The sequence below is a fragment of the Ranitomeya variabilis genome, chromosome 1, assembly GCF_051348905.1.
Source record: "Ranitomeya variabilis isolate aRanVar5 chromosome 1, aRanVar5.hap1, whole genome shotgun sequence".
In the NCBI taxonomy this organism is placed as follows: domain Eukaryota; kingdom Metazoa; phylum Chordata; class Amphibia; order Anura; family Dendrobatidae; genus Ranitomeya; species Ranitomeya variabilis.
This window is the reverse complement of record NC_135232.1, coordinates 17,528,634-17,543,704: the sequence shown is the minus strand read 5'-3', so window position 1 is coordinate 17,543,704 and position 15,071 is coordinate 17,528,634. Positions and strand designations below refer to the sequence as shown.

Sequence of the window (15,071 nt, the reverse complement as noted above, 5' to 3'; positions counted from 1 at the left end):
GATGTGGTTTAGTGAACAAACCATTTCTTCAAAGGTTGGATTTATATGCGGATACTTCTTAAAACATGTCACCGCCATTGAAATATACGTCATGCAGGAGTCCTGGACCTCGGGGGACAGAGTACGCATTCTGGAAGCTAGAGTGGTTCCATATGCTGAGAATTGATCCTCTTCAGGTTGGCGATCAATTAGAGAAATTGCCCTTGCCAAGGCAGCCGTCTCCTCATCCTCCTTTGAAGAGCCTCTTTTCCTCTTCCTCTGTGTTGAGGCTGGAGGTGGAGGTGGTGTTGGTGGCGGTGGTGGCAGCGGCGATGCCAATGAACTAGTCTCGGAGAGGGGCAGATCACCATTTTGGGTAGAAGGGTCAGGCCTTGGCTCATTTGGAAGAGAGCTGGTAGCAGGCTGTGAAGCATGTTCATACACTGGAGTTGTTGCTGTGGCCGGGATTTCGGTCATCGGCTGGACATTGCCTATGGTTCTGTAAAGAGAAACATCAAAACAATAGTTTTAATACATTTTATTTTCTATTCAAAATTAAAGACGTTACTGATACTTACGGTCGGTAATGTAGACTGCCGTTTAAAAATTGGAGTTCCTGTTCAAAACGCCCTTGAGAAGCAGGTGCCGCAGAGCCACTTGGTGCTTCTGACCGTGACCGTGTAAATCTGTCCCTCACCGACCTCCAGCGGGTTCTCAAGGCTGAAACTAAAAAGTGAAAAATTGAACCTATTAATATACTATTCAACTACATACAGACAAGAAATTCAAAAATACTCCTCCAAAATGGAAAATATTTACCAATTTCTTTTTGCCGCTCCTTTGTGTATGACTCGTACAGGGGATAGAGGGTGACACAGACCTTGTGCCAGGAAGGGGATATAGGGTGACACAGACCTTGTGCCAGGAAGCAGTTTTTGTATATTTGTTGGAAAACTCCCGGCACCCCTTATCCCAAAGACATGGGAAGTTTTGAACCTAAAAAAGGTAAAACATTAACTACTATTAGTTATACACACAAAATTTGACAAACTTGATAGAGGCAGAAAAAGTAACACAGGCTGCTGAGGAATGACAACCCCAACTGCTTGTTATTACCTTCACATGCATACGGGACACACACGCACAGGGGACACACACGCACAGGGGACAGAAAATCCGGTGAAGAGCGTTTTTTTTAATAAATATTTTGCTAGGTTTAAAACTAAATTGGAAATAAATAGGGATTCAACGCAGGGCGCAGAGAACGCAGCAAGTTGCGTATTTAAGTGCCACGTGCCACGTATTTAAGTGCCACGTATTTCGGTGCCACGTGCCACGTATTTAAGTGCCACGTGCCACGTATTTAAGTGCCACGTATCACGTATTTCGGTGCCACGTGCCACGTATTTAAGTGCCACGTGCCACGTATTTAAGTGCCACGTGCCACGTATTTAAGTGCCACGTATCACGTATTTCGGTGCCACGTATCAAAGTGCCACGTATCAAAGTGCCACGTGCCACATATTTCAGTGCCACGTATTTCAGGGCCACGTGCCACGTATTTCAGGGCCACGTGCCACGTATTTCAGTGCCACGTATCAAAGTGCCACGTGCCACATATTTCAGTGCCACATATTTCAGGGCCACGTGCCACGTATTTCAGTGCCACGTGCCACGTATCAAAGTGCCACGTGCCACATATTTCAGTGCCACGTGCCACGTATTTCAGGGCCACGTGCCACGTATTTCAGTGCCACGTGCCACGTATCAAAGTGCCACGTGCCACATATTTCAGTGCCACGTATTTAAGTGACATGTGCCACGTATCAAAGTGCCACGTATCACGTATTTCAGTGCCACGTATTTAAGTGACACGTATCACGTATAAGTGCCACGTGTCACGTATTTAATTGCCACGTATTTAAGTGCCACGTATCAAGATTTTCCATGGAGAACAGACACATCCAGAGATTTGTCTGCTCTCCACGGCTGCAGCAACACACTGACAGGAGCCATAGTTCCTGTCGGTGTGTCACTGCGCATGCGCGAGCGAGTTTACCGGCGGTCATTGACCCCAGCACTCTCGCTTAACGGCAGTGCTGCATGGGAAAGTTCAACGCAGCTGTACTGCTGTTAACCGAGACGCCGGAGCCATTGAACTCCGGAACAGTACGCGATACACTGCTAGGAGCTTCGCTCCTGGCAGTGTATCGCCGGAGAGCAGGGGATCGGCGTGGGACACTCGTTTTATGGATTCTGCGGACAGGGAGTATGAATTTGGTTTATTATTTTTGGATTTTTTCCTGGAGGATCGAGGGCTTCGCCTACAAGTGTGCTGTTGGTGAGTATATACTCTATGTTATGTGTTGTATGTACTGTGTGTCATGTATGTGTATTGTGTGTAGGTGTTTTGTGTAACTTTACAATTGTGCTAAGTCGCCGGACACAGGGACAACTCTCCCATCCTAATACCGGATGGGAGTAGTAGTCCCATATGGCGACTTAGCACAATGGTGGCACTAGCGTCGCATGGGGACACACACACACGCACGCACACACACACACACACACACACACATACCGTCTCGATCAGCAGCCCCACGTTTATGGTCATTCTGTTGAATGACTCCATGCTGCTTCACTGGGGGGCGGGGGCTTCCCTCTTCCTGTCCGACGTCACGTCCGGTCCTGGGTGTCAACCCCTCCGTACAAAGATGCCGACACCCAGGACAAAGGCGCTGTGTGTGGACGGTAATATGGGGCCCTATGGGGATACGCAGACACGCCGCTGCGTAAAGAATTGACATGTCAATTCTTTTTACGCCGGCGTGTTTGCAGACAAAAGCGCCGCGTTTTTTTGCGGTGTGTCTGAACGGCAAAGTGAATTTCTCATTCACTTTGCCGGCAGACGAAAATGACATTGCGCATTTTTGAAAAGCGCCCGCAAAATAGCGCTCAAAAATGCGCTATGTCTGAAAGTAGCCTTACTGGTACCGTTGCTGCAGGACACAGGCTGGGATCAGGGGTTGTCCAGCGATGCTGCAGGTTCCCGCCAGTGCTACGGGGTGTCCAGTGATACTGGTGTGTCATGTGGTGCCGCTGCTGAAAAATACATTAAGATAATTTTTTGACAAACTTACATTCGGAACTCACGTGTGTTAAGCAGAAACTGCAGGTTGTTATATTAATAACAATAATAATAACTTTTTTGGTTTTGGCGAAGAACCACTTTTCTCCTGTTCTTGTGCACTTTTTTTGAACCGATCCCTCACAGACCGCCATCTGGTTTTCACATCTTTCACTGAAATTTGTATATGAAGAAAAAATTGTTAATTAATTTTCCTTTACATGTTTCATATTTGGTATACATACAATTCACGTACATATTTCCTTTTTTTATTTGTGGGGCATTCCTGGAATTTCGGGATATAGCTCTTCAAGCACTTTCTCCCAGGAATCATCCTGTTGGACTCGGTTGTGGTAATCGTCACTTGTTGGATCCCACAAGATCGGTCTGTTATGGACCTACAGTGAACAAAATTCAAGTGTTATTTCATATTTAATTATGACACATAAAATGAGGATCTATGTTTAAAGTTATCATTTTAATGTTTCCAGATAAATAAATATGTTTATAAAAATTTAACATTAAAAAAAGTTTAATATATTGACATGAAATAACATTACCAGCAATATCAGTCATTGAACATGAATTGTCATCCTTTCATATGATGCCATCTTTTCTTTGGCTCACCAAACGAGATGTTTTTCGTATTAACAAATAAGTGTCATTACAAAATTGTAAGAAAGCCCAAAATAATTTTGGTTAAGGAATTACCGTATTTTTCGGATTATAATACGCTACTTATAAGACGCACCCCAAATTTAGTGGAGTAAAATACTTAAAAAATGTTATTTTAATAAAATCGTGGCTCTTCTTAAAATACATGCGTCTTATTGCTTACCGCGGGGTCCCAGGGTCGCTGCTGGAGGAGGCAGGAGGGTGGGATGAGGGGGTGTCTGATGTGCAGTGCGTCGGTGCTTGGTGCTGAGCTGCCTGGCGCTGCTGCCCGGGGTGTCTGACGCTGAGGTGCCTGGCGCTGCTGCCCGGGGTGTCCGACGCTGAAATCTCATCTCCCGAGATCTTGCTAACGAGATGCATGCGCCTCCCCCGGCGACCATTCTTACGGAGCACAGGAGGAAACCATGGAAATGCGGGTGGCTCTTGACTTTCAAGAAATGTCAGCAGAGTACCCTAGCAGCAGACGCCACCCCGGCCAGCAGCAGACAACACAGACAGCTGCAGTGCTAGCAGCAGCGGCGGACATCCCGGGCCTCAGCGGCGGTGGGCAACTACTACTCCCAGCCTGCAGCAAAGGTACCAGGAAGGTATATACACTCACCGGCCACTTTATTAGGTACACCATGCTAGTAACGGGTTGGACCCCTTTTGCCTTCAGAACTGCCTCAATTCTTCGTGGCATAGATTCAACAAGGTGCTGGAAGCATTCCTCAGAGATTTTGGTCCATATTGACATGATGGCATCACACAGTTGCCGCAGATTTGTCGGCTGCACATCCCAAAGATGCTCCATACAAGGCAGGATGGATCCATGCTTTCATGTTGTTTACGCCAAATTCTGACCCTACCATCCGAATGTCGCAGCAGAAATCGAGACTCATCAGACCAAGCAACGTTTTTCCAATCTTCTACTGTCCAATTTCGATGAGCTTGTACAAATTGTAGCCTCAGTTTCCTGTTCTTAGCTGAAAGGAGTGGTACCCGGTGTGGTCTTCTGCTGCTGTAGCCCATCTGCCTCAAAGTTCGACGCACTGTGCGTTCAGAGATGCTCTTAGGCCTACCTTGGTTGTAACGGGTGGCGATTTGAGTCACTGTTGCCTTTCTATCAGCTCGAACCAGTCTGCCCATTCTCCTCTGACCTCTGGCATCAACAAGGCATTTCCGCCCACAGAACTGCCGCTCACTGGATTTTTTTTCTTTTTCGGACCATTCTCTGTAAACCCTACAGATGGTTGTGCGTGAAAATCCCAGTAGATCAGCAGTTTCTGAAATACTCAGACCAGCCCTTCTGGCACCAACAACCATGCCACGTTCAAAGGCACTCAAATCACCTTTCTTCCCCATACTGATGCTCGGTTTGAACTGCAGGAGATTGTCTTGACCATGTCTACATGCCTAAATGCACTGAGTTGCCGCCATGTGATTGGCTGATTAGAAATTAAGTGTTAACAAGAAGTTGGACAGGTGTACCTAATAAAGTGGCCAGTGAGTGTATAAGGCATTATAAGACGCACCCCCATTTTCCACCCATAATGTTTGAAAAGAAAAAGTGCATATTATAATGAGTAAAATACGGTAGGTGTATTTTGTCTTATTCATTTCATTATGACATTAATTCAGTGATTTAATACATAATTTGTCAGATATGTTTATTTATTCACTCCTTTATGTATGATTACCTTGAACAATTTTGACTCAATAAATTACTTCTAAAAACACAGTGTGATCTATAGAGGTTTGTAAGTTTACGGTGATAAATACGTATACATAGTGTTGTCTTAATTTCGTTTATGTTTTCTGGTTTGCTTCACCATAATCATCAGAACCAAAAAATGGCGTGGGGTCCCCCTTGTTTACTAGCCAGCCAGATGAAGCAGACCATACTGGGGCTGATATTTCAGGCAGGTAAGGATCCAAACTCCATGGACCTTACCAGCCTGATAATACCAGGCCGCAGCAGTCTGATTATCTTGGCTGGTTAGCAAAATTAGGGGGATCCCCTTGAAGAAAAAATGGTGTGATAGTCTATGGTAAATTTACGGAGCATCGCCACAATAGTCTATGGTAAATTTACGGAGCGTCGCCACATAGAAAACAGACCCGTGTTCTGGAAAGACGCGCCACGTGTCCGTTTACGCAGGTCTGCCGCCTGCGCCTTTTAACGCATAGTGGAGGTGAGATGTCATGAAATCCCCTCCACTATGCTGTTACATCTGGACACTGCGGCTGCACGCAGCATCAAACACGCAGCGTTTCCTGACCGTGGAAACATACCCTAAGTGGCCGGACACAGCAGCTCGCCTGGAGCACTATGCCAGGTCACCCAGGATTGGAGGTAACTCGCGGAGAGCAGGGAGCATTTCCTCATCCACAAAAGAGCTGCAGATAAGCGATAATCTCGATGTGCAGCAGAGCCTGGAAGCAGTGACAGTGATTCCTCCTCCACGTGCAGTTTCTCAAGCCGTCCCTGTGACTGATAGAACTATGAGTCCTCTGGCTGCAGATAGGGGGATAACTGACCCAACTCTTTGGGATGTATTCCAGGCTGTAAGCCAGTGCTGGGCTGCTCTTACTGATATGAAAAGTCATATGAGATCATTAAAGATGGACGTGTCTTATGTTAGACAAGATATACAGAAAATGGGTGATCGCATTGTGGCTGATGAAGGTTGTGTGAGTGAGGTGGAAGACATACCACCAGCGTTATCCAAAGAAGTAAAAGCTGCCTCTGCTAATACTACAGCCCTAGTAAGCAAAACTGATGATCTGGAAAATCGTTAGAATATCCGTCTGGTGGGAGTTCCGGAGAAAGTAGAGGGTAGTCCTCCAGAAGAATTCTTTGAAAAATGACTGTTCTCCATGTTTGGTAAAGAAGAACTCTCCAACTTGTTCGCTATTGAAAGGGTACCACAGAGTGCCATCCAGACCACTGCCACCAGGAGCACCACCAAGATCCGTCCTAATTAAACTCCTGCATTTTAGGGACAGTGACAAATTCCTGAAGCTTGCACGCACATTTCAGGATATCCATATTGTGGGTTTAAAGGTGTACATTCTCCCAGATTTCTCCTCAGAAATGTAGAGACGATGGGCCCAGTTTCAGGATATCAAGACAAGATTGCACCAATTACACGTGCAGTATGCCATGTTGTATCCCACTGAGCTGAGAAATGCTGCACTTAACGATGTTGTATCCTGCTGAGCTGAGAATTGCTGCACTTAACGAGACGCATTTCTTTGATTACCCCAGGGAGATGGCTGGACTCCCATGAGCGCCAATTGAGGTCCCGCTGACATTTTGTCTGTTTTGCTTCTGTCCGGTGCTATGGGGCGCCTGGGCCTTTTAATCATTTTTGTTATATCACAGTTTGATTCTACATGTTTATGCTAAAATTGATAGCTGCTGTGGGGGAGGGCGGTGTTCCCTGGCCGAGTAATATATGTCTTAGGAGCTTTAGTTCTTCCTGGTATGTATGGTTATATGAGAGGAACAACCTCACGCCACTTGGTTGGTGTTGTTATACTGAAATTTATGTGGCGCCTGTTGCATTTCCTAGCTTCAGGTATGTTATATGTTGGGGGTTTGGTGAAAAGGTGGTTGTGTTATTTGTTGTGTATGTAGTCTCCGGGCCTCAGGACAAATGTTTATCCAGTAGGAAACAATACGGGAAAATTTGGCCATGTCATATAATTAAATGCACTCATGGTGGGTCAGGTTAATTTGATTTCGTGGAATGTGCGGGGGTTGGATGAGCCCACTAAAAGATCAGCCATTTTTAAAATACTTAAGGGCTTTGAAACAGCTTTGATTTGTCTTCAGGAGACTCATACGACCCCTAAAAGTGCACAAACTCTCAGTAAATATTGGGGAGGGCCGTCCTTTCATTCTTCATATAGCTCATATGCCAGAGGCATTAGTATTTTTAACCACCGCAGTTTTTCTTTTACATGTGTTAAGGCCACAATAGATCCCAGGGGCAGATTTATCTGCTTGGTATGTCTGCTTTATGGTCTACGAGTGTGTATAGTAGCACTATGTATTCCTCCACCATTCTCAATGGAAGCTATACAGCTGATAATCCAGTTGCTGATGGAGCACCCAGATAGGACAACTATTATTATTGGGGATTACAATATGTATCTCAATGTGGCTCTAGATACATTATGGTTCCAAAGTTTAGGGTAACCCAGACGATTTTGTATTGTCCATGAAAACTCATACTTTTATTAATCAAATGAGTTGCCAAATGAATAGAAAATGTAGTCCAGACATTGACAAAGTTCAAAAAAATAATTTTTATTTGAAATAATAATTTTCTTCAAACTTTGCTTTCGTCACAGAATGGTCCTTTTGCAGCAATTCCAGCATTGCAGATCTTTGGCATTCTAGCAGTTAATTTGCTGAAGTAATCTGGAGACATTTCCCCCCATGCTTCCAGAAGCCGCTCCCACAAGTTGGTTTGACTTGATGGGCACTTTTTGTACCGTACGGTCAAGCTGCTGCCACAACAGCTCAATGGGGTTGAGATCTGATGACTGCACTGGCCACTCCATTACAGATAGAATACCAGCTGCCGGCTTCTTCCCTAAATAGTTCTTGCATAATTTGGAGGTGTGCTTTGGGTCATTGTCCTGTTGTAGGATGAAATTGGCTCCAATCAAGCGCAGTCCACAGGGTATGACATGGCATTGCAAACTGGAGTGATAGCCTTCCTTATTCAAAATCCCTTTTACCTTGTACAAATCTCCCACTTTCCCAGCAGCAAAGCAAACCCAGACCTTTACATTACCTCCACCATGCTTGACAGATGGCGTCAGGCACTCTTCCAGCATCTTTTCAGTTTTTCTGCGTCTCATAAATGTTCTTCTGTGCGATCCAAACACCTCAAACTTGGATTCGTCTGTCCATAACACTTTTTTCCAATCTTCCTCTGTCCAATGTCTGTGTTCTTTTGCCCATATTAATCTTTTCCTTTTATTAGCCAGTCTCAGATATGGCTTTTTCTTTGCCACTCTGCCCTGAAGGCTAGCATCCCGGAGTTTCCTCTTCACTGTAGACATCTACACTGGCATTTTGCGTGTACTATTTAATGAAGCCTCCAGTTGAGGACCAGAGAGGCGTCGATTTCTCAAACTACAGACTCTATACTTGTCTTGTTGCTCAGTTGTGCAGCGCGGCCTCCCACTTCTCTTTCTACTCTGGTTAGAGCCTGTTTGTGCTCTCCTCTGAAGGGAGTAGTACACACCATTGTAGGAAATCTTCATTTTCTTGGCAATTTCTTGCATTGGAATAGCCTTCATTTCTAAGAACAAGAATAGACTGTCGAGTTTCAAATGAAAGTTCTTTTTTTCTGGCCATTTTGAGAGTTTAATGGAACCAACAAATGTAATGCTCCAGATTCTCAACTAATTCAAAGGAAGGTCGGGTTTATAGGTTCTCTAATCAGCCAAACTGTTTTCAGCTGTGCTAACATACTTGCACAAGGGTTTTCAAGGGTATTCTAACCATCCATTAGCCTTCTTACACAGTTAGCAAACACAAATTACCATACGAACACTGGAGTGATGGTTGTTGGAAATGTGCCTCTATACACCTATCAAGATATTGCATTACAAACCAGACGTTTGCAGCTAGAAGTCATTTACCACATTAACAATGTATAGAGTGTATTTCTGAATCATTTAATGTTAGCTTCATTGGAAAAAACTGCTTTTCTTTAAAAAATAAGGACATTTCTAAGTGACCCTAAACTTTGGATTGGTAGTGTAAATACTGGGGAGACTTGTTGGTTGGGGAGAGTGTGGACACAGCGTTTGCCAAGGTATTACGGGAGATGCAGTGATATGATATCTGGAGGACTAAATTCCAGTCAGCACGACAGTATTGCTTTTCAGCATCATACTCCTCCTTATCTAGGATACATCTGCCATAGGTAATCAGTTTTTATTGCTGGTGGTGGATAAGGTGGAGTATTATTAATATTTATTATTATAGCTCCATTTATTCCGTGGCACTTTACATGTGAGGAGGGGTGTACATAATAAAAACAAGTGCAATAATCTTAAACAATACAAGTCTGGTACAGTAGGAGAGAGGATCCTGCCCGCGAGGGCTCACAATCTACAAGGGATGAGTGAGGATACAATAGGTGAGGATAGAGCTGGTCGTGCAGCGGTTTGGTCGATCGGTGGTTACTGCAGGTTGTTGACTTGTCGGAAGAGGTGGGTCTTCAGGTTCGTTTTGAAGGTCCCCGAGATGGTTGTCAGACCATTCCCCATTAAGGGTTGTTCTTAATATTCTTCCCATATCTAATACATTGTGAGGACTATGGAAGCTCAACCCGTACTGGCTGGTGATATAGAAGGACAAAGAGGGATTAGCTGGAAAGTTGAAAGCCTTTTTTCTAGGTAATATTGGCTCGGCATCGCCCATGATAATTTGGGATACAATGAAGGCCGTTTAAAGGGGGATTCTTATTAAAGAGATCTCTAGAATTAAAACTAAGACTAGAGCCTGTACTATTGATCTTCAGCGATGTGTGGATGAGGCAGAACAGAGGTTTGAAAATTCCTCATCTCAGCTTCATAGAGATGAATGGGTGAAGGCACAAAAGCTAAATAATCACCTTCAGGAACAGGTGGAACATAAAAGATTTTTTATCAGACAGAATTTTTATACGGGCATCTGTTGGCCACGGTTGCTAGAGCTCAGCCGGGATCTCTTGGACCCCAGCAATTAAGACAACGGATGGGTTCAATGTTACTGGGCTGGAAGAAATTCTAAATGAGTTTCTTGTTTTCTATAAACAATTATATTCTTCCAAACTTTCTATGACATCAGAGGCAATTGATAGCTATCTTGGCTCATTGCCTCTGCCACAGTTATCGGGGGGAGCAAAGTTTGGCATTGGATGCGCCTCTTACAGTGGAGGAAGCTCTAATCTCCTTACAGTGGAGGAAGCTCTAATCTCATTTCAAGCTAGTAAGGCTCCGGGGACAGACAGGCTGCCGGCTGAATTGTATAAAGAGGTGGGTTCGGTGATGTTACCGAACTTGCTGGATGTATTCTGTGAATCCGTTAGTGTGGGTGGTCTTCCTAAATCTATGTTTGAAGCGGTGAAAGCCTTGCTGCCTAAGCAGGGGAAAGATCTGACCCACGCGGATTCCTATAAACCCATTTCCCTGTTGCAGGTTGATGTCAAGATTTTAGCCAAAGTGCTTGCCATGTGACTCATAAAGGTCATTACTCACTCAGTTCATGGTGACCAGACTGGCTTGACAAATCTACTAAATTTGCGACGTCTCTTTCTTAATCTACAGGCACAGTCGCAGAATGTAGTGGGGAGGGCAGTGCTCTCGCTCGATGCGGCAAAAGCTTTTTATGGCGTTGAGTGGGACCACTTGTGGTCTATCATGAGAGGCATGGGTTTCGGTCCCATTTTCCTGTCCTGGGTCTATTTATGCTGCAATCCATGTGCCAAAATTAAAATAAATGGTTGTAGGTCAGAGGCTTTTGAGCTATGTAGGGGAACTAGGCCGGGCTGCCCCCTGTCCCCTCTGCTATTCGCATTGGTGATATACCCCTGGCTATTAAACTCCGAATTAGTGGGGAGATAAAGGGCTTTGTGCATCGGTTTGTGGAAGAAACGGTGGCATTGTATGCAGATGACCTTTTGGTATTTCTTGGGGATGCAGAGGAGTCATTGTTAAATGCTATAGCTATGATTAGCCAGTTTGGAGATTTTTCAGGGCTTTATAATGGCAGAAATCTATGTTAATGCCAGTGGATGAACTTTCTCAAGCATCCAAAGTGAGAGAAACGAGACTTAAAGTGAGGAAGGAGTTTAAATATTTGGGCATTCAAGTTTCACCAAATGTTAGATCGTTTATACCTCTGAATTTGGATCTGCTATACTTAAAATTCCAAGCAAAAATCAACACCTGGTGTAAATGACCATTATCAGTAGTGGGTCACACAAATTAGGTTAAAATGATTCTCCTGCCCCAGCTATTATGTCATCCATAATGCCCCGGGGTGGATTCCTCTGAAACACTTTTACAAATTTCAACCTATGTTTCGAGAATTAATTTGGAGAAAAGGCACAGCTCGGATTAAATATGACACATTACAGAGGGGGAAGGAGCGGGAGGATTGGCTGCCCCTAACCCGCGGCTGTATTTTCTAGCCTCACAATTGCTATAGCTTAAACTGTTTCAGGGGTCTACAGCTTCCATTGTCCGAGGTTATACGGAGGAAAACCAATCTCATTTTTGGAAGCAGGTTATTTGGGGGAAAATAAGACAAAGCTTCCTACTCTAGTTCTTATGATTAAAGCCTGGGAAAAAATTAAGCAACTCCTTAATATCGATGGGTTTACTCCAGTTACTCCTATATGGCAAAACCCAAAGTTGCCGGAAATATTCAGGTTAGAGGGCTTTAGCCCCTGGCAACAAGCGGGGATCCTATTTATAGAACAACTTCAGTTGGATGGAGTCTTTAAAAGTTTTGAGCAGTTAAGAAGTTAATTTCACCTAGCACATAAATACTTTTTCAGTACCTTCAACTGAGACACGTATGGCATAAAGAGGAGTCCCTTACTCCGCTAAGAACCCATAATCATTTATTGTTTTCTATGGTTGGGAATCCGGGTTGTGTCACTGGTGCAATTTCTGTATTTTATTCTCTACTCCTTGCCCACGTTACAGATAAGCATCGGTTGAAGCTTAAAGAGAAATGGGAGCAGGATGTTGGGGTAACTGACAATGAGCAGTGGGATGACATCCGCGATTCCCCAGCGGTCCACTAGTGAGGCACAAAGGCTGTCACAGATGTGCCTGCTGCATCGGGTATACAGGACTCCCAAATTCCTGCATAAAATTGGGGTAAGAGAGGATGACTTGTGTCTGAGATGCGATTCGGGCCATGTCGATTTACTACATATGTTTTGGAAAGCCAAAAAGAACCAAAAATACTCCTGAAATATAACTTTTAATTAGTCACAGTAAAATTACCTATAGAGGGTCAAAAGAGTTCAATTTACAATAAATCTTAACTTATAAGGATGGAACATTCTAGGGGGAGGGACTGTGTAGTCTCCCTTCCTGCTTTCGACACAGTCGATCACTGCCTACTGCTACAGATTCTTTCTTCCCTTGGCATCAAAGACCTTGCCCTGTCCTGGATCTCCTCATACCTTTCCGATCGCACATTTAGCGTCTCCCACTCCCACACTACCTCATCATCCCACCCTCTCTCTGTTGGAGTCCGTCAAGGCTCTGTCCTAGGGCCCCTACTTTTTTTCCATCTATACCCTTGGCCTAGGACAACTCATAAAGTCCCATGGCTTCCAGTACCACCTGTATGCATACGACACTCAGATCTACCTCTCTGGAGCAGATGTCACCTCCCTGCTGTCCAGAATCCCGAAGTGTCTGTCAGCCATATCCTCCTTCTTCACCTCTCGCTTCCTAAAACTCAATGTAGACAAAACTGAATTCATCATCTTTCCCCCATCTCGCGTAGGGGGTATTATGGTAAACGGCATCACGTTCTCTCCCGCACCTGAAATTTTTCGTGTTATGCATTAGTTTTGCGACTTTTTCCATAATTACGTCCTTGGAAATATGTATCACAGTACTTTTATACTCTAAACCTTACCAATTGTGTTTCTGTGATTTGCCTTTGTCCTCATGAGGTGTGCTGACTTCATATTTACTGTGTTATGCACAGGTTCTTTTTTGCTTGTGACGATGGACTTCCGTGCCAAGGATAAGGCTTGGCTTGGTACTATCGATCAGGTATTCGGAATGGGAGGAGGTGAACCCCAACCAACGGTTGATCATACCTGGGATAACCAGGCTCTTGAAATTGAAAAGATGTTGGTACAACGTACAAAACTATGGTGGAATCGTGTCTTTTTGGAAAAATATATTTCCCGTAAACTTATCCCGCGTGGACTGCGAGTTCGTGCCATTCCTGCATTTCCCGTAGATGATGAAACTTTTGTTACACGCTGGGAGGAAACGTGTAGTAGTTTTTCTTTTACACTCATGCAGCTGTTGGTGGACCTGGACACCAAGAAAATTAACAACTTTGATGTGTCTATAGATGAGGCTCAGAAAAACTTTAGAAGCAGTTGCCCACCTGACAAACTGGCTAATTTTGAATTGCAAATTGAGAAAAATCTTGACCTATGTGTCAAGAAGATTCATGAAACGCAGGGTATTAAACTGCAAAGAGATGTCAAAGATTTTGCCACCAAAAGTGTATATCATTGGAGGAAACCTAATACACAGAATCTGAGGGTATCCCGGGCCTCTTCAAACAATTCATTATCGAATATGAGTGATTCAAAGTGGTTCAATGTTACTGGGCTGGAAGAAATTCTAAATGAGTTTCTTGTTTTCTATAAACAATTATATTCTTCCAAACTTTCTATGACATCAGAGGCAATTGATAGCTATCTTGGCTCATTGCCTCTGCCACAGTTATCGGGGGGAGCAAAGTTTGGCATTGGATGCGCCTCTTACAGTGGAGGAAGCTCTAATCTCCTTACAGTGGAGGAAGCTCTAATCTCATTTCAAGCTAGTAAGGCTCCGGGGACAGACAGGCTGCCGGCTGAATTGTATAAAGAGGTGGGTTCGGTGATGTTACCGAACTTGCTGGATGTATTCTGTGAATCCGTTAGTGTGGGTGGTCTTCCTAAATCTGTGTTTGAAGCGGTGAAAGCCTTGCTGCCTAAGCAGGGGAAAGATCTGACCCACGCGGATTCCTATAAACCCATTTCCCTGTTGCAGGTTGATGTCAAGATTTTAGCCAAAGTGCTTGCCATGTGACTCATAAAGGTCATTACTCACTCAGTTCATGGTGACCAGACTGGCTTGACAAATCTACTAAATTTGCGACGTCTCTTTCTTAATCTACAGGCACAGTCGCAGAATGTAGTGGGGAGGGCAGTGCTCTCGCTCGATGCGGCAAAAGCTTTTTATGGCGTTGAGTGGGACCACTTGTGGTCTATCATGAGAGGCATGGGTTTCGGTCCCATTTTCCTGTCCTGGGTCTATTTATGCTGCAATCCATGTGCCAAAATTAAAATAAATGGTTGTAGGTCAGAGGCTTTTGAGCTATGTAGGGGAACTAGGCCGGGCTGCCCCCTGTCCCCTCTGCTATTCGCATTGGTGATATACCCCTGGCTATTAAACTCCGAATTAGTGGGGAGATAAAGGGCTTTGTGCATCGGTTTGTGGAAGAAACGGTGGCATTGTATGCAGATGACCTTTTGGTATTTCT

General features: G+C 44.4%; 2 long non-coding RNA genes across 3 annotated transcripts; both read right to left on the bottom strand.

Annotated features, from left to right (window-relative positions):
- Nucleotides 1-349: 349 nt before the first annotated feature.
- LOC143793652 (uncharacterized) lies at nt 350-1,088 on the bottom strand. 2 transcript variants are annotated; one of them, XR_013220172.1, is made up of 4 exons: nt 895-1,088; nt 799-859; nt 558-705; nt 350-478 (listed from the first exon to the last, which is right to left on the bottom strand). It is a non-coding gene; the product is annotated as an uncharacterized LOC143793652 (long non-coding RNA). The 2 variants fall into 2 exon arrangements; XR_013220171.1 differs by having other exon boundaries at nt 558-859.
- A 1,878-nt stretch (nt 1,089-2,966) lies between these two features.
- On the bottom strand, nt 2,967-3,588 carry LOC143793651 (uncharacterized). The gene is made up of 3 exons (XR_013220170.1): nt 3,363-3,588; nt 3,184-3,280; nt 2,967-3,081 (listed from the first exon to the last, which is right to left on the bottom strand). It is a non-coding gene; the product is annotated as an uncharacterized LOC143793651 (long non-coding RNA).
- Between the last annotated feature and the right edge of the window lie 11,483 nt (nt 3,589-15,071).